Source organism: Hippocampus guttulatus, chromosome 16 (assembly GCF_054856545.1).
Source record: "Hippocampus guttulatus isolate MCC_2025c chromosome 16, RoL_Hgut_1.0, whole genome shotgun sequence".
Classification (NCBI taxonomy): domain Eukaryota; kingdom Metazoa; phylum Chordata; class Actinopteri; order Syngnathiformes; family Syngnathidae; genus Hippocampus; species Hippocampus guttulatus.
This window is the reverse complement of record NC_141276.1, coordinates 14,850,865-14,863,195: the sequence shown is the minus strand read 5'-3', so window position 1 is coordinate 14,863,195 and position 12,331 is coordinate 14,850,865.

Here is a 12,331-nt window from a genome sequence, read left to right as displayed (position 1 = left end):
GACCCTGCCTCCTCCTCATCTTTACGTGGGGATCCGGTGACACTGCTTGAGTTCCCATGCAGCACTCGAGGCAAAGGACAAGGGCGAGTAAATATGTGCTCTGAGAGTCTAAACACGGTTTTCTGATTCATCTTACTTTCGTCGAATAATAAAATAATAAATGAGATTAATCCGTTATACTCCCAAATTGCTGACTTCACTTTAAGAGCAAAAGTATCAAGTAATTAATGCATGCAGTGTAATATCCCCGCCCCCCCCCCCCCAAAAAAAACTTTTTACAAAGCTCGGTCCCATAATGATTCTAATGTTATATTAAAATGAGTCCCTGTTTCAGATGCATATATGCCCATTAAGTACCCTCTTTAAATACAGAATGTGTGTTTTAGATGTGGTTATAATTTCTCAAATTAGCTCAACAGACAACAATGCAACGGAACAAGCTCTCAAAGGAATTGAAAACAAGTGGTTCCTTAACTACTTTCAAAATAACCCTCTTTGACTGCAAAACAACATAAATCTAGTTATTTATTTTATTCAATGATTTAATTTGTATATTTTTAAGTATGGGGCCATTGTGCTGCTGCTAATGTTGCTGCTGCCATAACTCTGTTATTGCAGTTAAAAGAAAAAAAAGAGCTTAGTTTTTTTAAGTTCGTGTTTTATTTATCGTGGACGGTCACTGACGCTGTAGTACAAAAGCCGGACTTGTGTCTGGGCAGTGTGGGATCAATTCCCACTCAGTGACGGTGTGAATGTGGGTGTGAACGTTTGTCTGTCTCTATATGTACCCTAGCGACTGGCGACCAGTTCAGCGTATAATCTGCCTTCCACCCATAGTCAGCTGGAACAGGCTCCAGCAACTCCCCGCGACCCTGTTCAGGATAAGCGGTATGGCTGGATGGATTAATCATGTATCTAAATCTGCACCCTCGATTGTTTATTTGCTCCCCCATCCCACCATCCCATCCAATCCCATCCCACCAGTGCGATGATGTAAACTACAACAAGGATAATCATAAAAATAACAATAAAATGCATTCAATGGCTTGATTTCTACAATGATTCAGAGGGTTTGATGGCCACTGCTGTTATACTTATGAATGAAATACAGGGACATCCATGCACATGTCTTCAAGGCTCAGTATTTACCTGGCTTTGCCCTGATCCTATTCTCCCACATTGTGTTTGACCAGCTGCAGCAGCCCAACTCGGGAACGACCTCCAAGCGGTGTTGGGCGTGCCTTCGGGCTATGAACAGTTCCCGGTCTACAGCCGACAACTGGGTCTGCAGGTATCTGGGTCGCTGCGGCTTTAGGAGCCGCTTTGGGACCCAGTTGGAGGTTGCTCAACAGCAACAGCAACCAGCTGCAGCAGTATCTCTCTCTCTCTCTCTCTCTCTCTCTCTCTCCCTCTCTCATATCTGGGAACTGGCTGTATGGTGCCCTCCATATGCAGCCATCTTAAAAGCAATACAGAGGAAAGGAGTAATTAAGTGCTGACTGTTAGACCATGTTCACTGTTTGGAACATACCGAAGGCATGAGTTCTCTTCAATAACATTTACAGAAGAAGACGTTAGAGTTGTCTCTTCAATTATACACAGACTTTCGCTGTTAACAGACCGGTCTGTGTCCGTCACGGCCATCGGGGTCCACTATCGTCTTGCTTTTCCCTTTGTCCTGTGCCGTTGCTCATCTTGTCGATAGAGATAGTACAGTAACAAAGCTTTCTTTTCCATGTCACTTTCCAAGTAATCTTATGTTTTGTGTCAAGAGTTACAATAAGATAATTGTCAAATTGAGTTTTGTGTTTTGCAAAATATCAAACTTTATATTGTGAACCAGCAACAGTTTTTTGCCCAGTAAAGTGATTTTATGTCTATTGTTGTCTTTTTTCTTTTTCTCTTCTGACTGATTTTGTTGTTGTTGTTGCTGTTGTACTTTATTTATTTAATAATTGATAAGTTGAAGTTTGTTGTTTCTGTGTTTGAGTCATCCATTTGGGTGCAGCCAGAGTGTGATGGTGACAAATGGTTTGGGAGTAACGGGAGGCGATGAATAATCGCAGTGAATGTATTTACTGTAATGTGAGGCGCACGCGCGCGCACACACACACACACACACACACACGCACACACACACACACACACACACACTCACACACATGAAAAATGATCACGCTGAACTTTTGTTAATCCTATTTATGTGATACAAACCCCAATCCCAATGAAGTTGAGTTGTGTAATATGTTAAAAAAAAAAGGAAAAAAGAACTTACCGGTAATACCATTTTGCAAATCCTTTTCAACCTATATTCAATTGAACACACTTCAAAGACAAGATATTTAATGGTCAACTGAAAACCTTTGTTTTTCTTCTTGCCGATATTCATCCATCCATTTCTCGATCTGCTCATCCCCACAAGGGTCGCACAGCGTGTTGGAGCCTATCCCAGCTTTTTTGAAGATAAATTATTATTCTTTTAATCAAACATGATTTATTTGTATCTTCTTACATTGAAAAAAATTCTACAGTATTTATATAAATTTATTAATCGTGATGGCATCTATATTTCCAACAAACTCCCTTCTCACGATTCCCGCCTTCACCTTTTTTAAGTACAGCCTGTGTTAGTTGTCATTTTAATTTTTTTTTGGGAGGAGGCTTGTTTGGCTTGGAGCCTCCCAAATGGCCCCCGCGCTGTAGTTTGGAAACCGTAGATGTAACCCATACACAGGAAGACCAGGTCACACATTTGAAACCTCAATCTCAGGATTGTGGGGAGGAGCTGTTTACTCGCTCACCGAGCACCATACACTAAATTCATGTTAAATTATTTCTGATTTTGTCAATATGCAGTTTGGGTTTTAGATGACAAGAACTTGATGTTAATTCAAATAAAATCACTGGAAATGTGACAAATACATCTTGAGACCACAATGGGAAGAAGTCTCAGACACCAGAAACACCACTGCAACTTATGTTTATTGTCTTTTTGGCATATTATAATTATGACACAGAATTCTTAGAATACTGTACTTACACATGACAGACAAAAATTTAATTGTGCAGGGGGTGCTCAGATAAAACATTCATTCATTCATTCATTGTCCAAACCGCTTTATCCTCACTAGGGTCGCAGGGGGTGCTGGAGCCTATTCCAGCTGTCTTCGGGCAGTAGGTGGGGGACACCCTGAACCAGTTGCCAGCCAATCACAGGGCACACAGAGACGAACAACCATCCACGCCCACACTCTCATCTAGGGACAGTCTAGAGTGTTCAATCAGCCTGCCATGCATGTTCTTGGAATGTGGAAGGAAACCGGAATACCCGGAGAAAACCCATGCAGGCCCGGGGAGAACATGCAAACTCCACACAGCGAGGACAGAGCTGGAATTGAACCCGGTACCTCTGCACTGTGAAGTCAACATGCTAACCACTGTACTACCGGGCTGCCACCAGATGAACCATGTCTTGAATTTTTTCTTTTGCAAGGCCTGTAAGATATAGTGACTGGAAAAAAAAAAACTTCTCTTGCATAAATATTGAAAAGAACCATTGACAGTGCAGTAAATCTGCTGAATTATGTGCAGCCCAAAAGAAGCGCGCACACACACAAGCACACACACACACACACAAGCACACACACACACTCACACACGCACACACACATGCACACACATCTATTTTAAGCTTGACAAATGGCTATTTAGGTTAGCTTATGCATTTCATATATTCCTTTCTCCGATCTGGACAGTCTCAACTGCTGACTTTTTTTAGGTGAGGGCAGGGCTTCCATTTTTTTCATCACTGCTACTGATGGGTCACATTGGAACATATACAGGGTGTCCATAAAGTCTCTTTACCATTCCAAAAAAAATTTAAAATGCAATTGATTAGATATTTTCAGATTTCAGATTTGTTCTATTGTATTCAGTGTTTTTTTTTAAAGTTGTTTTAAAAATCACACTGTATTTGTGTGTAATAGCCCAAAGATGAATGTGTGGTGTGAGATCATGTACAATTGAATAATTGGTCCATTTTTCTTCAACAAGACATCAATTTATGCAAATGTTTACCTTGACCTTTAAACTGAATATGTGGTACCACAACTAAATGACCTTCAACCAACCATCATTTTTCAGCAAGATTGTCGTTTTCAGGTGTATATGTACACGCACACACCAGTTCAGGGTGTTGTCTGCCTTCTGCACAAGTCCAAATTTCATGTCATGTAATGTTTTCATGTCACGTCATGTAATCCCATGCAATTTATGATTAACAGCTCAGAAGCGCATTCCAGTCTCATTCATTCATTCATCTTCCGAACCACTCTATCCTCACTAGGGTCGTGGGAGCTGGAGCCTATCCCAGCTGTCTTTGGGCAGTAGGCGGGGGACACCCCGAATTGGTTGCCAGCCAATCGCAGGGCACACAGAGACGAACAACCATGCACGCCCACACTCACACCTCGGACAATTTAGTGTGATCCATTCCAGTCTCAGTATGTTTAATCAGAATTATTTATTGTTGAAATTATTGTTACAATTTTCAAGTTTGCCATTATTTGAGGATTTTTTTGTTTGTTTTTAATCGATTTTTACAATATATACTGTATATATATACAGTATATATATATATATATATATATATATATATATATATATATATATATATATATATATATATATATATATATATATATACAGGTATATATATATATATATATCTTCCTTTGGCCACCTTATTATTCCTGCAGGGTATCTGATCACTGGCAGGGCATAGCTGTATATTGCCCGGGTCTTATTCTTGCCATTGAGCTGGCTTCTTAGGACTTGCCTCACTCGCTGGAGGTATTTGGCCGTAGCCGCTTTCCTTGTTGCCAGTTCGAGGTTGCCATTGGCTTGTGGTATACCGAGGCACTTGTAGCTGTCCTCAATGTCTGCTATTGTTCCTTCAGGGAGTGAGACCCCTTCAGTGCGGACTACCTTTCCTCTCTTAGTCACCATCCGACGACATTTCTCAAGCCCGAATGACATCCCGATGTCGCTGCTGTAGGTCCTGGTTGTGTGGATCAGGGAGTCTGTCATGATCCGTATTCGGCAGCAGGTGGCACGCGTTCACTTCTGTCGCCTGCACACCTGCTGCCTATTTGCCAGAGATTGCACCTGCTATATCTAGGCGCTCCGACAGTCAAATCACTGCCGGAGTATTGCATGCCGTGCCACTGCTGTTGCCTATGATTGCCATTCTTATTCGATACCATTCGCTGTTGGTTAAATCTTCGTCGTCCCAAAGGACTCATTATATTAGCGTACGTGAACTAGTACTTGTCTTAAACATATTTCCCTTGCCATTTTTTGCAAGCGTTTTCTGTTGTCGCGTTTCCTTATTTCCTGGTTCTCGTTTTCACCAGCGCTTTCTGTTGTTTATTTGACGGGGTTTTGTTTGTAATAAATATTTTTGTTTTGACGAAGTCCTTGTCGGTGTCTGCTCCTTCGGGGATCCACTTATTCTCTGTTACGTACGAAGCAGTTCCCTTTTCCTGCTTCGTGCGTCACGTGACAGAATACTCCGGCCACCATGGATCCCGCAGACATTGGGAAGGTTTTGTCGGCTCTGTCCCGTCAAGAGCAGCTTAGGAGTCAGCAGGACCGAGCCATTTCAGAGCTCCGCGGCGCGGTTTCCATGCTGGCTCACAAGTTCGATGATTACGAACCTCGCGTAGTCAAATTAGAAGGGCGGAGAGCACCTACCCCGGAGCTTCGACATGTTACCCTGGAGGTACCCGTCCAGTCTCCTCCATTTAGTAGGGAACCAATGCTTCCCCACCCTCCACGTTATGGAGGCGAACATGGTCAGTGCGGGCACTTCCTCCACCAGTGCTCGCTCGTTTTTGACCTGCAGCCTTCCGTCTATGTCAGTGATGACGCGAAGGTCGCATATATCATGAGCCTATTGGCTGGTCGGGCGGCGTCATGGGCAATTGCAGTGAGCGAAGCACAACCGAGCCTCCGGTCTTCCTTCCCCGGCTTCGTGGCGGCATTTCGCCGTGTGTTCCATCATCCCGTGCGGGGAAGAGAGGCTGAGGGCAGGCTATTAGAGCTCCGCCAAGGGAGACAATCCGTGGCGGACTACTCGATTGACTTTCGCATTTTGGCCGCCCAAAGTGGCTATGGCGACCGGGCGCTGTGTGGCTTGTTTCGTCGCGGACTTAACAATACACTTAAAGACGAACTGGCCACCCGCGACAACAGTTCCAACCTAGAGGAGTTGATCGATCTCTCTCTGCTCCTGGACAACCGCCTGAGAGAGAGGAGCCGGGAGCACGGAAGCAGTTGGTTCCCGTTCCAGCATACAGCGGACCAAGGTGCATCCAGCGAGATCACTCAGACAGCTGGGTCCGGGGACCACCCCAGCGCCCGGAGGGCTGCCGCCAGGGAGGAGCCGACGCAGCTGGGGGGCGGAAGTTCCAGTCCGGAGGAGAGACGGCGTCGGTTCGTGGACCAGGCGTGTTCCAACCGTGGTCTACAAGGACATCGAGCCGCATCCTGCCCATCGGAACCCCAACCGACTACGCCCGTCGAGTACTGTGAGTCACAACCCCGCGCCGAATCTCGAGAGCCTCAGAGAGTCGACTCTCGGCCGGGACACCCCAGAAGACTTGAACTCGAGGGGGAGATCTACGGGGCGTCTCGGGCGCGACAGATCAGGGCTCTGATAGACTCGGGTGCCGACGACTGCTTTCTGGACACCGACATTGCCTCAGAGATAGGCTGTTTGACCGAGGAATTAGCCGAAAAGAAACGGGTTCACGATCTCGATGGGCGCCTTCTGGCAGTGGTAACCCGGATCACAGAACCGCTTAAGCTCAGGTTGTCAGGGAATCATGTAGAGCACAGACGGTTTTATTTAATGCATTCCCGAGCCGTTCCGGTTATTCTCGGCTTGCCCTGGCTCAAGACACACGACCCAATTATATCATGGAACCGCCCGGCCATAGAAATATGGAGTCCGTTTTGTCACGAGCATTGTTTGCGGTCGGCCGTAGGGGGGCATACGCGTGTCTGTAACGATGCCCCTGAAGTCATCTGCCTTGACCGGGTGCCTAGTTACTATCACGATCTGAAACAGGTGTTTAGCAAGGATCGCGCCCGATCTTTGCCTCCGCACCGTCCGTACGACTGTGCCATAGACCTGCAGGTGGGCGTCCCGCTGCCGAGCTCCCGATTATATCAGGTGTCTCGTCCAGAACAAGAGGCATTGAGGGACTATATTAATAGCTCGCTCGCTGCAGGTCTCATCAGACCATCACGATCACCGTTAGGTGCCGGGTTCTTCTTCGTAGAGAAGAAGGACAAGTTGTTACGGCCGTGTGTGGATTATCGTGGGCTAAATGACATTACAATTAAGAATAAATACCCACTCCCGTTGTTAGATTCCGCCTTCGCTCCCTTACAATCTGCCACCATTTTCTCAAAATTAGACTTGCGTAGTGCGTACCATCTGGTTCGCGTGCGAGAAGGGGATGAGTGGAAGACGGCTTTTAAGACCCCATTAGGCCATTTTGAATATTTGGTCATGCCTTTCAGTTTGACTAATGCTCCCGCTATCTTCCAGAGTCTGGTCAACGACGTGTTGAGGGACATGCTGAATGTATTTTGTTTCGTTTACCTCGATGATATTTTGATTTTCTCCCGGTCAGTACAGGAGCACAAACAGCACGTCAGGCTCGTTTTACAACGGTTATTAGAGAACAGGCTCTTCGTCAAGGCAGAGAAGTGTGAGTTCCATGTACAAGCCATCTCGTTCCTGGGATTTGTCATTGAGCAGGGTAAGCTGAGAGCCGACCCCGTAAAGACCAGGGCGGTGGTGGAGTGGCCTACGCCCACCAGCCGCAAGGAACTACAACGCTTCTTGGGGTTTGCCAACTTTTACAGAAGATTCATCCGTAACTATAGCCAACAGGCTCTTCCGTTAACCAGGTTGACTTCTGTTAAGCTCCCGTTCAAATGGGACCCAGACGCAGACACAGCGTTCGCGAACCTAAAGAAAGCCTTCACCAATCCACCTGTACTGCAGCATCCTGATCCTGACCACCCGTTTGTCGTAGAGGTGGACGCCTCGGATTCAGGAGTGGGGGCAGTTTTGTCTCAACGTTCTCCGGTTGACCAGAAGCTGCACCCCTGCGCCTTTTTCTCTCGTCGTCTCAGCGCCGCCGAGGCGAATTACGACGTGGGAAACCGTGAACTTTTAGCTGTAGTTGCAGCACTACAGGAATGGAGACACTGGCTCGAGGGGACCAAAGAACCCTTCACTGTTTTTACGGACCATAAAAACCTGGAGTACATTCGGTCCGCTAAAAGACTAAATTCGCGACAGGCCCGGTGGGCGCTTCTGTTAACGCGATTTAATTTCACCCTCACATATTGTCCCGGATCCAAGAACACCAAGCCTGACGCCCTCTCCCGCCTCCACGATCCCGCGGAAAAGGATCCCACGCCAGGAGCAATCCTTTCGGACCATTGCATTCTGGGGGCTTTGAGGTGGGAGATCGAGCGGAGGATTCAGGAGGCTCAAGACGGGGCCCAAGTTCCGGCTGAATGTCCCGCAGGGAAGCTATTTGTGCCTCCATCACTGCGGTCGGAGGTGTTGCAGTGGGGGCACGTGTCCAAGGTGGCTTGCCACCCCGGAGTGACCCGGACATTACATCTCGTCTCCCAGCGGTTCTGGTGGCCTGAGCAACGGAAGGATGTCATGGAATACATCAACGCCTGTTCCGCCTGCGCCTGCGGCAAGGCCTCGCGTCGGCCTCCGGCTGGATTGCTCCAACCTCTACCCATTCCTCCTCGACCTTGGTCCCACATCGCCCTAGACTTCGTCACGGGTCTTCCTCCGTCCCGTGGGCGGTCCGTCATTCTAACCATTGTGGACCGCTTCTCTAAATCGGCCCACTTTATCCCGCTGTCCAAGTTGCCGTCGGCATTGGAGACCGCCGACCTCCTCGTGAAGCATGTTTTCCGTCTCCATGGCATCCCGCTGGACATTGTATCCGACCGGGGGCCCCAGTTCGTGTCCAAGGTGTGGAAGCGGTTCTGCCGGTCCCTGGGGGCCACGGCGAGTTTGACGTCGGGATACCACCCGCAGTCCAATGGACAGGCGGAGCGCGCTAACCAGGATCTGGGGGCGGCCCTCCGTTGCGTGTGTCTCCACCGTCCCTCGTCCTGGGCTGACCACTTACCTTGGGTGGAGTATGCGCACAACACCCTCGTCTCTTCAGCTACTGGGCGGTCCCCTTTCATGACGGCCTACGGATACCAACCACCGCTGTTCCCGTCCCAGGAGGGTCAGGTGGAGGTTCCGTCGGTGCAGTTCCACCTCAAACGGGCTCATCGCGTGTGGAAGGAGGCCAGGGCCGCATTGTCCCGCACCGCGTCCAGGAACCGGCAGATCGCGGACCGTCGGCGACGCCCGGCGCCGACCTATGTGGTGGGGCAGAAAGTGTGGCTGGCTACGAGGGACCTGCGCCTGGCCGGCACGTCTGCCAAGTTGGGGCCACGGTTCACCGGACCGTTTGTGGTGGACTCCGTCGTCGGCCCCGTCACAGTCAAGCTCCGGTTGCCGGCCTCAATGAAGGTTCACCCCGTGTTCCACGTCTCGCTGATCAAGCCGGTAGCGACCAGTCCCTTGGCTCCGTCTCCCACCCCGCCTCCTCCTCCGCGGGTTGTCGACGGTGACCCCGTGTACACTGTGCGGGCCATCCTGGACTCTCGGCGCAGGGGTAAGGGGTTCCAGTATCTGGTCGACTGGGAGGGCTATGGGCCAGAGGATCGGCAATGGGTCCCCCGCTCCTGGATCTTAGATCCGTCCCTGATTCGTGACTTCCACGCTTCTCACCCGTCCAAACCGGGTGGGCCGCCGGGAGGCGTCCGTTGAGGGGGGGGTACTGTCATGATCCGTATTCGGCAGCAGGTGGCACGCGTTCACTTCTGTCGCCTGCACACCTGCTGCCTATTTGCCAGAGATTGCACCTGCTATATCTAGGCGCTCCGACAGTCAAATCACTGCCGGAGTATTGCATGCCGTGCCACTGCTGTTGCCTATGATTGCCATTCTTATTCGATACCATTCGCTGTTGGTTAAATCTTCGTCGTCCCAAAGGACTCATTATATTAGCGTACGTGAACTAGTACTTGTCTTAAACATATTTCCCTTGCCATTTTTTGCAAGCGTTTTCTGTTGTCGCGTTTCCTTATTTCCTGGTTCTCGTTTTCACCAGCGCTTTCTGTTGTTTATTTGACGGGGTTTTGTTTGTAATAAATATTTTTGTTTTGACGAAGTCCTTGTCGGTGTCTGCTCCTTCGGGGATCCACTTATTCTCTGTTACGTACGAAGCAGTTCCCTTTTCCTGCTTCGTGCGTCACGTGACAGAGTCTATGTCCCTTTTGCTCTTAGCATACAGCTTTATGTCATCCATGTAGAGGAGGTGACTGATCATAGCTCCATTTCTGAGGCGGTATCCATAGCCTGTCTTGGTGATTACTTGGCTTATATATATATATATATATATATATATATATTTAAAAGAAAAATCCTCATCTCACCCCTCGGGTGACAGAGCGAAGATCCTGTGGGACTTCCAGATCCAGACTGACAAGATGGTAATGGCGAACCAACCAGATATCGTGATCATAGATAAAGGGCAAAGGAAAGCCGTTGTCGTGGATGTAGTGGTCCCAAGTGATGGAAACATCAGAAAGAAGGAACACGAGAAACTCAAGAAATACCAAGGGCTCAGAGAGGAGCTGGAGAGAGCCTGGAAGGTAAAGGTGACAGTCGTGCCTGTGGTGGTCGGAGCACTCGGGGCAGTGACCCCCAAACTAGATGAGTGGTTGCAACAGATCCCGGGAACAACATCGGACATCTCAGTCCAGAAATGTGCAGTGCTGGGAACAGCAAGGATACTGCGCAGAACCCTCAAGCTTCCTGGCCTCTGGTAGAGGACCCGAGTTGAATGAGGGACGGACACCATCCGAGGGGGGGTGAGACGAGGAATTTATATTTTATATAATATATATATATATATATATATATATATATATAGTGGCGGCCCGGTAGTCCAGTGGTTAGCACGTCGGCTTCACAGTGCATAGGTACCGGGTTCGATTCCGGCTCCGGCCTCCCTGTGTGGAGTTTGCATGTTCTCCCCGGGCCTGCGTGGGTTTTCTCCGGGTGCTCCGGTTTCCTCCCGCATTCCAAAAACGTGCATGGCAGGTTGATTGGACGCTCTAAATTGTCCCTAGGTGTGAGTGTGGGCGTGGATGGTTGTTCGTCTCTGTGTGCCCTGCGATTGGCTGGCAACTGATTCAGGGTGTCCCCCGCCTACTGCCCGAAGACGGCTGGGATAGGCTCCAGCACCCCCCGCGACCCTAGTGAGGATCAAGCGGTTCGGAAAATGGATGGATGGATGGATGGATATATATATATATATATATAGACACACACACACACACACACACACATGCATACTGGCGGCCCGGTAGTCGAGTGGTTAGCACGTCGACTTCACAGTGCAGAGGTAACGGGTTCGGCCTCCCTGTGTGGAGTTTGCATGTTCTCCCCGTGCTTGCGTGGGTTTTCTACGGGTCCTCCCGGTTTCCTCCCACATTCCAAAAACATGCATGGCAGGCTGATTGAACACTCCAAATTGTCCCTAGGTGTGGGTGTGAGCGCAAATGGTTGTTCGTTTCTGTGTGCCCTGCAATTGGCTGGCAACTGGTTCAGGGTGTCCCCTGCCTACTGCCCAAAGACGGCTGGGATAGGCTCCAGCATCACCCGCAACCCTAGTGAGGATAAAAGCGGTTCGGAAAATGAAAATTAATGAATGAATATATATATATACTCCAAAGTTTTAATTTAGACATACAGAAACAGATTCACTTAACACTATTGTATGTTAACTATTGGGCTTGCACCTTGCAGTGTTGTTTATTTTGCACTATATTCGGTACTTCAAATAATTTCTAAGAATTGTATTTAGTTAAATTGGATCATCGATTTCGAAAAGGGTTTTCGTGAGTTGCAGTGCAGTTGTTCACCACGGTAACTTGAAGCAAAAACAAAATTGTTAAATAATAATAATATAATTAAACAAACACCTTTCTGACAGTTTCTAACAAAACGGAGCATTTTCTTTACAAATGTTTATTAAAATAAAAATACGACAAATAAAAATTTTCTTTTATTTATCCTGGCATGAAACCAAAGCGGCAATCGTTGTTCCGGGCAAAAGGTGCAAAGTGGGCGTGCCCACGGTGCTGATGTAAACACAAC